This window comes from Rhipicephalus microplus, chromosome 3 (genome assembly GCF_043290135.1).
Source record: "Rhipicephalus microplus isolate Deutch F79 chromosome 3, USDA_Rmic, whole genome shotgun sequence".
Taxonomy (NCBI): Eukaryota; Metazoa; Arthropoda; class Arachnida; order Ixodida; family Ixodidae; genus Rhipicephalus; species Rhipicephalus microplus.
Window position 1 is genome coordinate 120,889,577 of NC_134702.1, and position 13,467 is coordinate 120,903,043.

The 13,467-nt window shown below is 43.6% G+C and overlaps 1 long non-coding RNA gene across 1 annotated transcript in view; it reads left to right on the forward strand.

Annotated features, from left to right (window-relative positions):
* The first annotated feature begins 10,324 nt into the window (after nt 1-10,324).
* Nucleotides 10,325-13,467, forward strand: part of LOC142803319 (uncharacterized) — a 47,818-nt gene continuing 44,675 nt past the window's right edge. Inside the window, exons 1-2 of the long non-coding RNA XR_012894054.1 lie at nt 10,325-10,545; nt 10,940-11,002. This is a non-coding gene — a long non-coding RNA (uncharacterized LOC142803319). The remainder of the gene's footprint in view (nt 10,546-10,939; nt 11,003-13,467) is intronic.

The window sequence follows — 13,467 nt, forward strand, 5'->3', positions numbered from 1 at the left end:
CTTCGATACGAGGCCATGCCGCGACCTCTGCCACTTCACGATACACGAGCACGCTGCCCCATGTTCGCAAAAAATGTGGATGATCCAGTGCACGTACCAGACTGAAAGTGGTGACTGGTGATTGCCAGCTTCATCAACTTCTTGACATGTTCATAGCAAGCGTCATTCGCGCTTCTGCCTCTGAGGAACCATATTGGGTCAGTGAGCTGAAAGAGCTGCCTGTAGAAGGTCCAGGCGACCAGGTACTGCAGGCCTTCCTTGCCAACTGAGCTGCTTTCAAAAAGTTCTGCCAGCATTCTGCCAATATCTTCGCGATAGAGCATTTTGTCGGAAGCTCTATATGTGCGATTGGTGTACTTCTTAAGAAATGTCTCCCAATCATCTGGTAAGAAAAAGAGAGAAGAACGGTGAAAAGTTAGCTTTGACAAAGTGCTAACAAAGAGGCATACTTCAACAGAACACTCTGCACACAGCGGACGTACAAGGAAGCATCATATTCACTGCCAACAGAAAATTGTATCGCCTTGGCGCGCAAAGGCGTTGCAGTATAGCTCTCAAGTTTCTACTGTACGGCCGCCGGACCAAGGACACGTTTTCAAAAAGTGTTGCTGCTCACCAGAATGCACGCAATTGCTGTGAAAAGGTAGCTATGCAGGAAGAAAGGGACTTACAGTTTTTTGTTCAGTACATTTCACCAGTGACTGCTTCCCTACAGGTAATACGACGTGAGTTAGGATATCATTATGAATAATTTATATTATTAGGAAGGCTTTCTGAAGAGTGTTGTTAACTTATGTTGACACTTTTAGGGAGAACTGACCCTTCAAGTAAGAACTGCCTTCAAGGTTCAGTAGACTACCTCGCAGTCCCAAAGTTCTCAAGGAGAAGTACCCGTACAGGTGCACATTAGGATTATGTGACAAGATCTTTGCCAAAAAGCGCTGTTCGCAGAGTATCCAGTTCTGCTTATAATAGGTGGATTTCAGTTTTTTTTTCAGCATAGCTGCTTGTAAAACTTCACAAACATATATAGTGTTTTTTTAATGCGAACCATTTCTTAGCAAACTGCGGTGACTTTGAGCGTATCTATCTTTCTAGCCGCCTACGACTTTTAGCTCTCATGGCCGTTTCTATAAAGCTATCAATACAAAAATTGGTATGGCATAATATGAATGTATGAAAAACATACTTGATTAGTAGTAACATAAAATCATGACATGTATGTCATGAATGTCATGATTTTCTTCTTATAGTTCTGCAGCCCTTGCGATGGTTTCATTCACCTTGACTGTTGCAAAGCTGGTACGGTATGGCATGATTGCATAGCGAACACAAGTGACTGACCCTCACTTGAAAAGTATGACATCTGTGTCATGTAACGACATTACTACATGCCACGCTCATGTCATGCTCGTGTTCGTTTCGCTAGCGTCACATATACAAAATTTCGTATTACGGTACGTGAATGGATGACGAAGGTATGTTACTGGTGCAATTATGATTATCATGGGATGCGTGTCATGTAACAACATGACTGCATGCCACGCTCATGATGCGCTGGCGGCCGTTTCACTAGCTTCACTTATACCGAATGCGGTATTACGGTACGTGAATGGATGACGAAGGTATGTGACTGGTGAAATTATGATTATCATGGGATGCGTGTCATGTAACAACATGACTGCATGCAACGCTCATGATGCGCTGGCGGCCGTTAAACTAGCTTCACTTATACCGAATTCGGTATTACAGGACGTAAATGGATTGCGAAGCTATGATACTGCTGCTAACATGATAAACATGAGATGGTGTCATATAACATCACTACATGCTACGCTCATGATGCGTTCGCGGCCGTTTCGCTGCTTCACATGTACCAAAATCGGTATTACGCGGCGCGAACGGACGACATAGGTAAATGACAGATCCAAACCTGATAATCACAATATGCGTGTCATGTAACAAATGACTACATGCCACACTCAGGATGCGCCCACGGCCGTTTCACTAGTTTCACATATGCCAAATTTCGTATTACGTCACGTCAATGGATGACGAAGGTATGTGAGTGGTGCAAACGTAATAATCATGAGATGCGATGCACGCCAACATGACTATGTAGTCAGGCCACAGCCAACGCGCCAATACATTTCGACGTGCACTTGCTCACTGGCGTTCCATTTCGACGCGTGTTGCCATCGTTGTCACGCCAGGCGCCAGTCCTGCCATGTACTAGCAGGCGCGCGCCGCGCTGCGTTGCTCTGACGCATGCGCGTTTCTGCGCGTCCAGCGTTTATCCATTACGAAATGAAGGAGACGCAATGTTTTTTTGGTGGTGGTGGTGGTAAAAACTTTATTTTACCAAGTGATTTGGGCACGTATGGCCCAGCATCCACGCACGACTCCACTGCTCTATGCGTTCATGAGTTTATGCGTGACTTCGGCGGCCCGGTCAGTGGCGGTCTTCTGCTTGACCGGGTCCATCGAGCGCCGCAGGGTCTCCCATTCCTCCTGTGTGGTTAGTGGCTGGGGGTCCCACGGCGAAGGGTCCACCGGGCATTCGAGGAGGATGTGGGTAAGAGAAGCGTCGGGGTGAGCGAATTAGCACAGGATGGGGAGGATGCTCCGTGGTTGATGCGGGAAAAAAAATAAGAGGAAAGAAGTACGTGGGTGTAGAGGCGACACCATACCATCTGGTGAAAATTGTCAGAGATCGGTGGGGTGGAGGGTATAGCTGGCGTTCAGGACGGTATACTTCAGTCGTCTCGCTGAAGGAATGCATGCGCTCCCTGGAAGAGCCCGACTGGGATTCTGCCGTCACCCGGTTGATGGGACCTCGGGCGTGGTCATTGGCGGCTTCGTTGCCGGGATTTCCAGAGTGAGCAGGCACACAGATCAGCTCCACATAGCGAGCTGAATGTTTGGGGGCGAGCTTAGTATACCGAAGGTGGTCTCATAGACTCAGCCTCACGCAAAATTTATAATTGCGGTTTTTGAGTCGGAAAGGACGTACCGGGAATCAGTGCAAGTGAGGGCAAGTGCGACCGCTGCTTCTTCCGAGGATTCCGGGTTGGATGCAGGCGTTATGCGGAGAGTTGTGATGGGCTGCAGTGTGCCATCAACGACTGCAACTTTCACGTCATCGCCCGTGTAAGATGCATTCATCCATACGGCATGCTCCTTCAAACCGCAGTATTTGTGGAGAGCTTTTGCGCGGGCCTTGCGGCGGGCCGGATGGTACGCCTGGTGAGTGTTTCTTGGGAGAGGCTTTATGGTGAACTGTGTTTGTGTGTCTAGTGACTGGTAGGAGTGAGGGGTCGGCTGCTGGTATGTGAATGTTGAGGGTGTCAAGTATGTGGCATCCAGTAAAAGTCTTAGCTAGACGAGTGTACTGGGCTTGTCTCTGGGCCTCTATCATTTCGTGTGTACTGTTATGAAGCCAAGTTGAAGAAGTGTAGTGGCTTGGGTGTTAGAAGGGAGATGTAAAGCCACCTTGTAATCATTTCGAAGCAAGGCATGTAGAGTGACTATTTCTTCTTGTCGAAGTAGGAGATATGGGACTGTATAAACGAAGCGCCTCAGTATGAAGACATCAATGAGTCGACACAAATTGTGTTCTTTCATGCCATAACGTGTGCCAGAAACACGGCGGACAATGTGGGAGAATGATTTCGTCACCTGCTCCAGTTTATTTATTATTTATTATTTATTTATTCCTTTATTTACTTATTGGTACTGCATTCCCCTGGAGGGATTTTAGCAGGTGGGTACAAAAGACGTAAACATCAGCATATAACACCAGGCAAACAGATAGAACAGCCTATCACATTTCACATAGTAGGCAGCCATATAACACAAGGCAAACAAATAACTATCACTTGCGTTTTACAACGTAAACAGACGTAAAAAATTTTTTACCGATGACACATCACTCTCATTTTAAGAAAAGAAAACAGAACTAGCACACAAGTAAAATTATTTTCTCTTTTGTTCAGACCAACGGCAAAGGACGTTAAAGACTGTGTTGTGACTTGAAGGTTATTTAAACTATTCCAATCCTGCACAGTTCTGGGAAAAAAAAATATTTGAAGCAGTTAATGCGGGTACGTATGGGAGTTATTGCACGATCATGGCGTTGTCTGGTGGCGTAACCTGAAGAAAATGAAATAATTTTTCCAATATCTATTTTGTAATTCCCAATAATTATTTGATATAAAAATTTTATTCGGGATATGCGGTTTCTTTCTGAAAGTGAAAGTGAGTTAGCTCTTACTAACAGTTCATTTACCGAGGTTCGTCCATAACTGTTATATATGAAGCGAACGGCTTTTCTTTGTACCTTTTCGACTTTATGAATGTTAGTTTGAGTAAATGGATCCCAGATCACTGCAGCATAATCAAGTATGGGGAGGACTATCAATTTGTAAGCAAGAACACGGACAGGTGGAGGGGAGAGTTTCAAAGTCCTTCGTAAAAAGAACATTTTCTGATTAGCCTTGAAAGTTATTATGTCAATATGTTTTGTCCAGTTAAGATCAGTTGTTATCCATAACCCAAGATACTTGTAGGATTGAACCTCGGAAAGAATGGCATTGTTTGTAAAGTATTGAAAATTTAATTTGTTTTTTTTATGAGAAATGGACATGTACAATTTTTTTCAAAATTGATGGACATTTTTCAAGCCTCGCACCAGGAAACAACCCTGTTAAACGACTAGTTTAACAAAATTTGGTCCTCTGAAGATTCAATTTCAAAATAAATAACACAATCGTCCGCGTAGAGCCTCATATTTATAGGTATACCGTTTACTATGTCATTAATATACAAAATAAATAGAAAAGGACCCAGAACCGACACTTGGGGAACGCCAGAGTCAATGGAAACCTTGTGAGAGGAATGATTGTTAAAATCTACAAACTATTCTCTGTTTTTCAAGTAGGTTAATAACCATTTATTAAGTTGATCATTCCCGAGAACTTTTTCTAATTTGTATACTAATTTATTGTGCGAAACCTTGTCAAAAGCTTTTGAAAAATCCATAAAAATTGCATCTGTTTGTTTTCCATTAATAATTGAAGTAGCGAAGTCGTGTATTGTGGATACCAATTGTGTTCTTGAAAATCCCTTCCTGAATCCATGCTGATGTTGGTTTGAGATACTATGTTCGTCCAGAAAACATGAAATACTATTGTGTTTAATGTGTTCCAAAAGTTTACAAACGGTTGAAGTTAGCGAGATGGGGCGATAATTTTTGACACTCTGCTTGTTGCCCGATTTATGGATAGGCTTGACTCTAGCTGTTTTCCAGTCGTCTGGAACCTGGCCCTCACGCAGCAATTTTGTAATAAGAACATGGAGGTATTTCGACATCCATTCAGCGTATCTCTTAAGGAACACGTTAGTGATATTGTCCGGTTCAGAGGACTTTCTGATATTAGGGTTCACAAGCATGTTCAATATGCCCTATTCACTAACAACAATATCGAGCATTCGCGGCGAAACAGTTTCATAGATCGTTAATACAGAGTTGTCAAAAGAAAAAACTAATTTGAAGTGATTGTTGGAAGCATTTGCAATTCGAACAATATCGTGCGTAAGAATACCATCGACATTAACAACGTCACACTCTTTCGAAGCGGGCGAAATGCTCCTCCAAAATTTCTTGGAACACGAGGTCAAGTAATGCGGCAAGAATTCCCCGATTCCCCAAAATAACGCTGCTTTATCTGTTTGAATTAGATTTTTCAGTTTTACTGAAAGCTTAACTGTTTGTTCTGAATACGCTACGTTCAGACTTCGTTTTTTCTTTAGACGCTTTATTTGCCCTTTTAGCCTCAGTGTTATCCGAGAAATCCACGGATTTTATCGCTTCAATTTTTTAATTACCAGAGGCACAAATGATTCAATGCATTCTTTGACAATGTCCTTAAACCAGTTCCATAAACTATGTATATCAGTTTCATTATTCGCAAAGTTATCAAAGTTGAATGAAAGGAGATTTATAATAGCAGTATCATCTGCACGATCGAAATAAGGGAAAGTAAAACAGGGCAATGTCTTATGGAACACTGTGTAGCTTAAAGTAAAAAGCACTGCATGATGAACGGAAATTTCCGGATATATCTCAGTCGTTGCTTTAGGAGTAATTGCCTGGTTAACGAAGGAAAGGTCTAGGGTTGACTGAGTGGTCCCTTGAATTCTTGTGTAGCCTTCAACTAGCTGAAGGAGGTCAGAAATGTAGCAAATATCAAGCATAACTTCACCCGAAGGGTCACACTGCTTCAGGGCAAATTTTTTCCAATCTACATTAGGTAAATTATAATCGCCTGTCATTATAATCCAGTCATCATGCTTAATATTCAGTTTCAAATAGTTTTTCAATTCATTCAGTACGTCAACAGGAGCGTTCGGGGGCCTATAAACACCTCCTATAATGTAACCGACATCGTTGTGATAAGCCTCACAAAAATACCTTCTACTCCTGGCACATCAGCTATTCTACATTCTAAGGTTATTTTTGAAAAGTACACAAACGCCGCCGCCTTTACTAGCCCGGTCATTTCTGTATGTGCTGTAGCCAGACGGAACAAATTCACTATCAAAAACCGAGTCGCTTAGACACGTTTCCGTCAAGACAGCAATAGCAGGATCATGAGAAAGTATTAATGCCTCTAATTCAGTGGCCTTATTAAGAACGCTCCTAGAATTTACATTTAGTATTCTTAGTGCGCCATAGTGCTTGTTTTTGTGTCAATTAGATTTTTTTCTTCAGCCGATAGCGTGACCCCTTTCCTTCGTCCCATGCAAACAACACGTCATCGACCTTAAGCTTATCATAAACTAGCTTTGTCTTACAGCCACGCAGCCTTTTCTCGTCTGAACGTTTCCACAATGGCTTCCGTATTTCTCGAACTCGTTTGGAAAAGTCTTCAGACAGGGACAATGTGCTTCACTTTAATTTTATTGCACTTGACAAAACGTCAGTTTTTTCACGGTAATCAAAATATTTTATGATCACAGGTCGTGGCCCGGCCTTTGTTTTTTTGCCAAACCTGTGACATCTTTCAATGCCGGTTACCGTTATTTCCAACTTCTGCTGAAAAATATCTTCCTCTATTTTAGCTTTCAGGTCCTCATACTTCTCGTCAGGGGCCTCCTCTAACCCGTAAATGATTAAGTTATTTCTGCGGTTTCTATTCTCAAGGTCATCTACTTTGTCAATAAGTGTTGATACCTGTTCTTCAAGCTTCGATGTTGACACCTTCATATTCTTAATGTCGGTAGACAAACTGCTAAGTTCATTCAATTTCTGTTCGAGGCTGTCTATACGATCTGATAAACTTGAAATTCTTTTTTCAATATTTACTTGCTATTCCTTAACGCGTTCAACGGCACAAGTAAGCTTCTTTTGTCCTTCCAACAACAGTTCCTTCAATATATCTTCGTTAGGAGGGCCTGGGTTTGATTCAATTTTCCCTAATGCCCAAATATCTCTTGATAACAGAACAACACTGTTAAGAAAGCAATGAACACACAGTGGGCAAGGCAGCAGCGCTAAAATCGGTCATCATTACGTATACAATAAGCAAGATGGTGATGACTAACCTGAAGCACAAAGCAAAAAGGATTGCTCAGCATGTTGCCCGTTGTGCTGCAGCCATGCCCACTGATGGATGGTGAAAGTGTTACGGCCATTGTTTTGGATGTGAAGGCTCAAGATCCGTATTGTGCCAACCTCCGGGATAACATGGCCGGTCAGGGTAATGGTGATAGGAGAAGTAACGCATCAGTGCGTAATGCAGCATGTCGCATGTAGCGCCGGTTCCGCTCGGGCCGCCCCGATGGACGCTGGTTGCGCCATTCGCACTTGGCATCAGAATATAGAGTGCTCGCGTTTTGCTAACATGGCATGGCTGTGCCCAGAGCGCGCGCACGTCAACGCCAGATTGGAGTATGTTGGGCCCTTTATGATGCGCACGCGGCCGTTTTGCTAGCTCTACATATACCAAATTTGCTGTTACGTGGCGTCAATGGATGACGAAAGTATATGACGTGTGCAAACATGATAATCCTGACAAACTGACAACATACCACGCTCGTAGCGTGCTCGCGGTCGTTTCGCTAGCTCCACATATACTAAATATGGTATCACGTGACTTGAATAGGTGAGGAAGGTAAACGTGACATCCAAACATAATAATCATCACACGTAAGTCATATACTATATCATTTACCTCCAGCTAGTAACATTGGGCTTATTTTAAAGTGACATATCAATCTTTCTCATTCGTGCTTCCCATATCATTGATTCCCACTGTACGTGGGATCTGCCAATCTCTTTGGTTGAGTGGGATTTTCCCAGCGAGTATAGCAATTTTAATAAACATCATACTCATCATGAGAGCGTTATTCATTCACTAGTACCGCGTGTGTTCATTACCTTAAGCAGATATGTAGTGACTTCAAACATATATTTGGGAAAGAAACAAGTAACCTAAAGCCTGCACCGACAAGGTGCATTAAACCGAAGAGAGACGACACCACAGATAGTGTTAAAAATGACCTTGTGCTTTCAATTTTGGCCACAGCTTCGCTGTAGAATTAAATATTCAGATTTTTGTACCTCTGCCTCATACTTTAGTGAGTTTTTTATGTAACTTAAGATATCATGAACACTCGGGAACTTCACAAAATTCCTGCTTCTCCTGGGTTTCCATTGTTGTAATTATTGGCGTGTTAGCTGGCTAGCATCTAGCAAGTGTGATGCCGTATTCAAAAAGTTACAAGACGCAGAACAACTCGCGCTTGCAGTTTTTGGTTCGTCATTCGACGAAAGCAGAGAGGAGTAGCCCTTTGCCGCGACTAAGCCAACTTTCAAACGTAACACGCGTCAGTGAGTATCGGCACGCGCCGACGATGCGAGGATTACAACACTCTGGCGAGTCATGCATCCTTCACCTAGCGGTAAGGTAATAACAACCATTGAATTCGGAGGCTTTAGTTATGGCAATCTAGCCAGTTAGGAGGCTGTGACTCCCGAGTAGATTTGGTCACTGGTCGAGGTAGAGTGCAGCTTCAATAACAATTAAATGACCTCAAAATAGAGCGGTTGTTGCGCACCACGTAATAGGTGAAGCCAGTGGCTTCGAATCGGTGAGTCTGAATCTGCACCTCCACGTAGTACATCACGGCAAACGTACGAGTGCCTTCGGATGTTCTCACGGCTAGGTGAAGAAGCTCAGGCTGCTGTATCTGGAGTTGGATGGTCCTTGGCTACATTGAGGGGAAAACATTGGTGGGAAAACATGCTCTTCAGTTGCTCCGAGTGTGAGCGCCTGGGTTATCTGCCCGTTGCTAAATATCCGGTGCGGGGAATGTGCCCCACAGGCTAAACCAGCCCGAGTCTGCAAGTGGTGTGGAAAGCCAGCGTGCTCTTTTTAACTGCACGCGGCGAACGCTGATGCTTAAGACGGTCAGTCTAGCTGCGTATGGGGATCAGTCTGTCAGTCTAGTTACGTCCCTACAAAGAGCGGGTAAACAAGCGGACACGCTTAGCGGCAATGACTCATCTGAGCCCTAACAATCGGGTTCGCTTCATTCATGGCTCTAATGCGAATCAAGACTATATATGACCTTCGTGTATGCCCCCCTATGTGCTCTGCTTCTATGCACGAACGTTGCTCATTGAGAAGTGAACCACGGATCGGAAAACACGTCAGCTTCAGGAGCTTAACAATAGACGCCCACTTACAATTTGCTGTGTTGTGATTGGTACATCATCCCAAGTAAACTATGTCAGGACTGTCACAACTAGCCAGCCTATTGTAGTTTGTGCTGTTTATGCTGCTTCTTTTGTGGTTAGCTGTAGAGCAAAGCGGAAAAACTGTGTGTTGACGAGATTTGTCGTGGTTATTTCCACAGGAAGGCTAAAGGAGGATGAAATACTGTTTTAGCTTCAGTGTGCTGTTAGGAAGAACGTCTGTTCACGACACGTCTGATCAATTATGTTTTGAAGGGACTCACTTACCCACCACAATGATAGACTACTTCAAGCGTTTGTCATGGCAATTAGGCACAACGCAATTTTCGAAAAGAGCCTTGTGTAGAGGCCCAGCCAGCACGTCTACTTAAGAGCAAGTTGTTATTGTCATATGCAGGAAAGTCTTAACGGTTGCAATCGTTCATACACCTGCAGAAGTCTTAGACAGATCAAAACGATTTCATTTTGCACACGTGGATTATACATATCACCTGATGGAGCATGTTTTCTTCACTGCGTTGACATGATTCATTGTTCCAGCAACAAACGAAAGGATGACTTCGACTACGTTTTTCCAAATTGTGTGCAGCGACAACGACATGCCTGACACAGGTGTAGTGGAGAGGGCGATCGTGGCTGTGGTGAGATTTAGAAAGTTTTCAGGTTTTTCGGAGTTCACAAGACATAGCACGCGAGATACTTGCCGGCTCTTTTCACGGGATGTAGAGATTTAGCGGTGTGCAGCACAGAAAGAGAGCCGCGGCCAGCAGTTAGTGGATCAGCAAGTACGTAACCACCTTGTCCATCGCACGTTGTTGTACCATTATCGCAACGGTAACATCCATGAAGTGTCGCTTAGATTGCACTTGTCATTTGTAGAAAGAACACTCGCGACAGATTTGCTTTATGCGACGGTGTACCATAACAGTTACACTTCGTAACTATGTATTCTTGCTCGACGCATTTGTATATTGTCTCAAAGAGCCTCTTCGGGAGGTGGGTCAGCCATTACTTTATTAGTTAGCAAAGTAAATATTATACGCGTGGCCTATACTGCTGCGACATCATTGACATTTCTCACTTGAGTAATATTGCCGCTTTTGAGGCACCTCATGTTTTGATGTGTTTCTCAAAGGCTAAAGTTACAGATTAACAAGGCTCTCTGTCTTCCTTTCACAGTTCCTCTCACAGCCACTGCAGTCTATGTGGCAGCCTCTGCTTTTAAACGTGTGGGAGGCGCTCGTAAGTAGTTTTTGCAAGTGCTGCAGAAGCTTTAACGTGATTTTAGAAGGTGGTTGCGAGAAGCCAGCTAGGCCGGCTGAGCATTGTCTACACGAGTCAATGTTTTCAGAAGGATTCTAAATGCAATGCCAGTGCCTGCATCACAACTGGGCAAAGGTGTAGTTTCGTTGTAAAAAAAATTAGCCGATTCCATGTACACTGGGAATCGATAATATGTGAAGCGTGAATGAGGACGGTTGAAAAGTCATTCTAAAATCAGCACAATTTTTTGAGGCAGACGTAAACCATTCCCTACATGACTTCGTTGTCATAATTATCATCTTTGGACGTGTCATTTACCTTAGTCGTCTATTCACGGTCACGTTATACTAAATTTGGTATATGTGAAGCTAGCGAAACGGCCGCGAGTGCGCATTGAGCGTAGCATGTAGTCATACTTCAAACGACGCGCATATCATGAGTATCATGTTTAGATGCATCATTTACCTTTGTCGGCCATTCACGTCACGCAATACCAATTTTGGTATATATGGAGCTAGCGAAACAGCCACGAGCACTCTATGAGCGTAGCATGCAGTTATGGTTTGAATGAGAAGCGTAACATTATTATCATGTTTGGCTGTGTCATTTACCTTCGTCACCTATTCACGTCACATGATACCAAATTTGGTATATATGGAGCTTGCGAAACGGCCGCGAGTGCGCATTGAGCGTAGCATGTAGTCATACTTCACACGACGCGCATATAGTGACTATCATGTTTAGACGCAACATTTACCTTTGTCATCTGTTTACGTCACGCAATACCAAATTTGGTATATATGGAGCTAGCGAAACGGCCGCGAGTGTGCATTGAGCGTAGCCTGTAGTCATACTTCACATGACGCGCATGTCATGAGTATCATGTTTCGACGCATCATTTACCTTTGTCGTCCATTCACGTCACGCAATACCGAATTTGGTATATGTGGAGCTAGCGAAACGGCTGCGAGCACGCTATGAGCGTAGCATGCAGTTATGTTTTTAATGAGAAGCTTAACATTATTATCATGTTTGGCTGTGTCAGTTACCTTGGTCACCTATTCACGTCACATGATACCAAATTTGGTATAGATAGAGCTTGCGAAACGGCTGCGAGTGCGCATTGTGCGTAGCACGTATACATACTTCACACGACGCGCATATAGTGAGTATCATGTTTAGACGCAACATTTACCTTTGTCATCTATTCACGTCACGCAATACCGAATTTGGTATATGTGGAGCTAGCGAAATGGCCGTGAGTGCACATTGAGCGTAGCATGTAGTCATACTTCACACGACGCGCATATAGTCAGTATCATGTTTAGACGCAACATTTACCTTTGTCATCTATTCACGTCACGCAATACCAAATTTGGTATGTATGGAGCTAGCGAAACGGCCGCGAGTGTGCATTGAGCGTAGCATGTAGTAATACTTCACATGACGCGCATATCATGAGTATCATGTTTAGACGCATCATTTACCTTTGTCGTCCATTCACGTCACGCAATACCAAATTTGGTATATGTGGAGCTAGCGAAACAGCCGCGAGCACGCTATGAGCGTAGCATGCAGTTATGTTTTGAATGAGAAGCGTAACATTATTATCATGTTTGGCTGTGTCATTTACCTTGGTCACCTATTCACGTCACATGATACCAAATTTGGTATATATAGAGCTTGCGAAACGGCTGCGAGTGCGCATTGAGCGTAGCATGTAGTCATACTTCACACGACGCGCATATAGTGAGTATCATGTTTAGACGCAACATTTACCTTTGTCATCTATTCACGTCACGCAATACCGGATTTGGTATATGTGGAGCTAGCGAAACGGCCGCGAGTGCGCATTGAGCGTAGCATGTAGTCATACTTCACATGACGCGCATGTCATGAGTATCATGTTTAGACGCATCATTTACCTTTGTCGTCCATTCACGTCACGCAATACCAAATTTGGTATATGTGGAGCTAGCCAAACGGCCACGAGCACGCTATGAGCGTAGCATGCAGGTATGTTTTTAATGACATGCGTAACATTATTGTCATGTTTGGCTTTGTCATTTACCTTGGTCACCTATTCACGTCACATGATACCAAATTTGGTGTTTATGGAGCTAGTGAAACGGCCGCGAGTGCGCATTGAGCGTAGCATGTAGTCATATTTCACATGACGCGAATATAGTGAGTATCATGTTAGGACGCATCATTTACCTTTGTCGTCCATTCACGTCACGCAATACCAAATTTGGTATATGTGGAGCTAGCCAAACGGCCACGAGCACGCTATGAGCGTAGCATGCACTTATGTTTTTAATGACAAGCGTAACATTATTATCATGTTTGGCTTTGTCATTTACCTTGGTCACCTATTCACGTCACATGATACCAAATTTGGTATAGATAGAGCTTGCGAAACGGCTGCGAGTGCGCATTGAGCG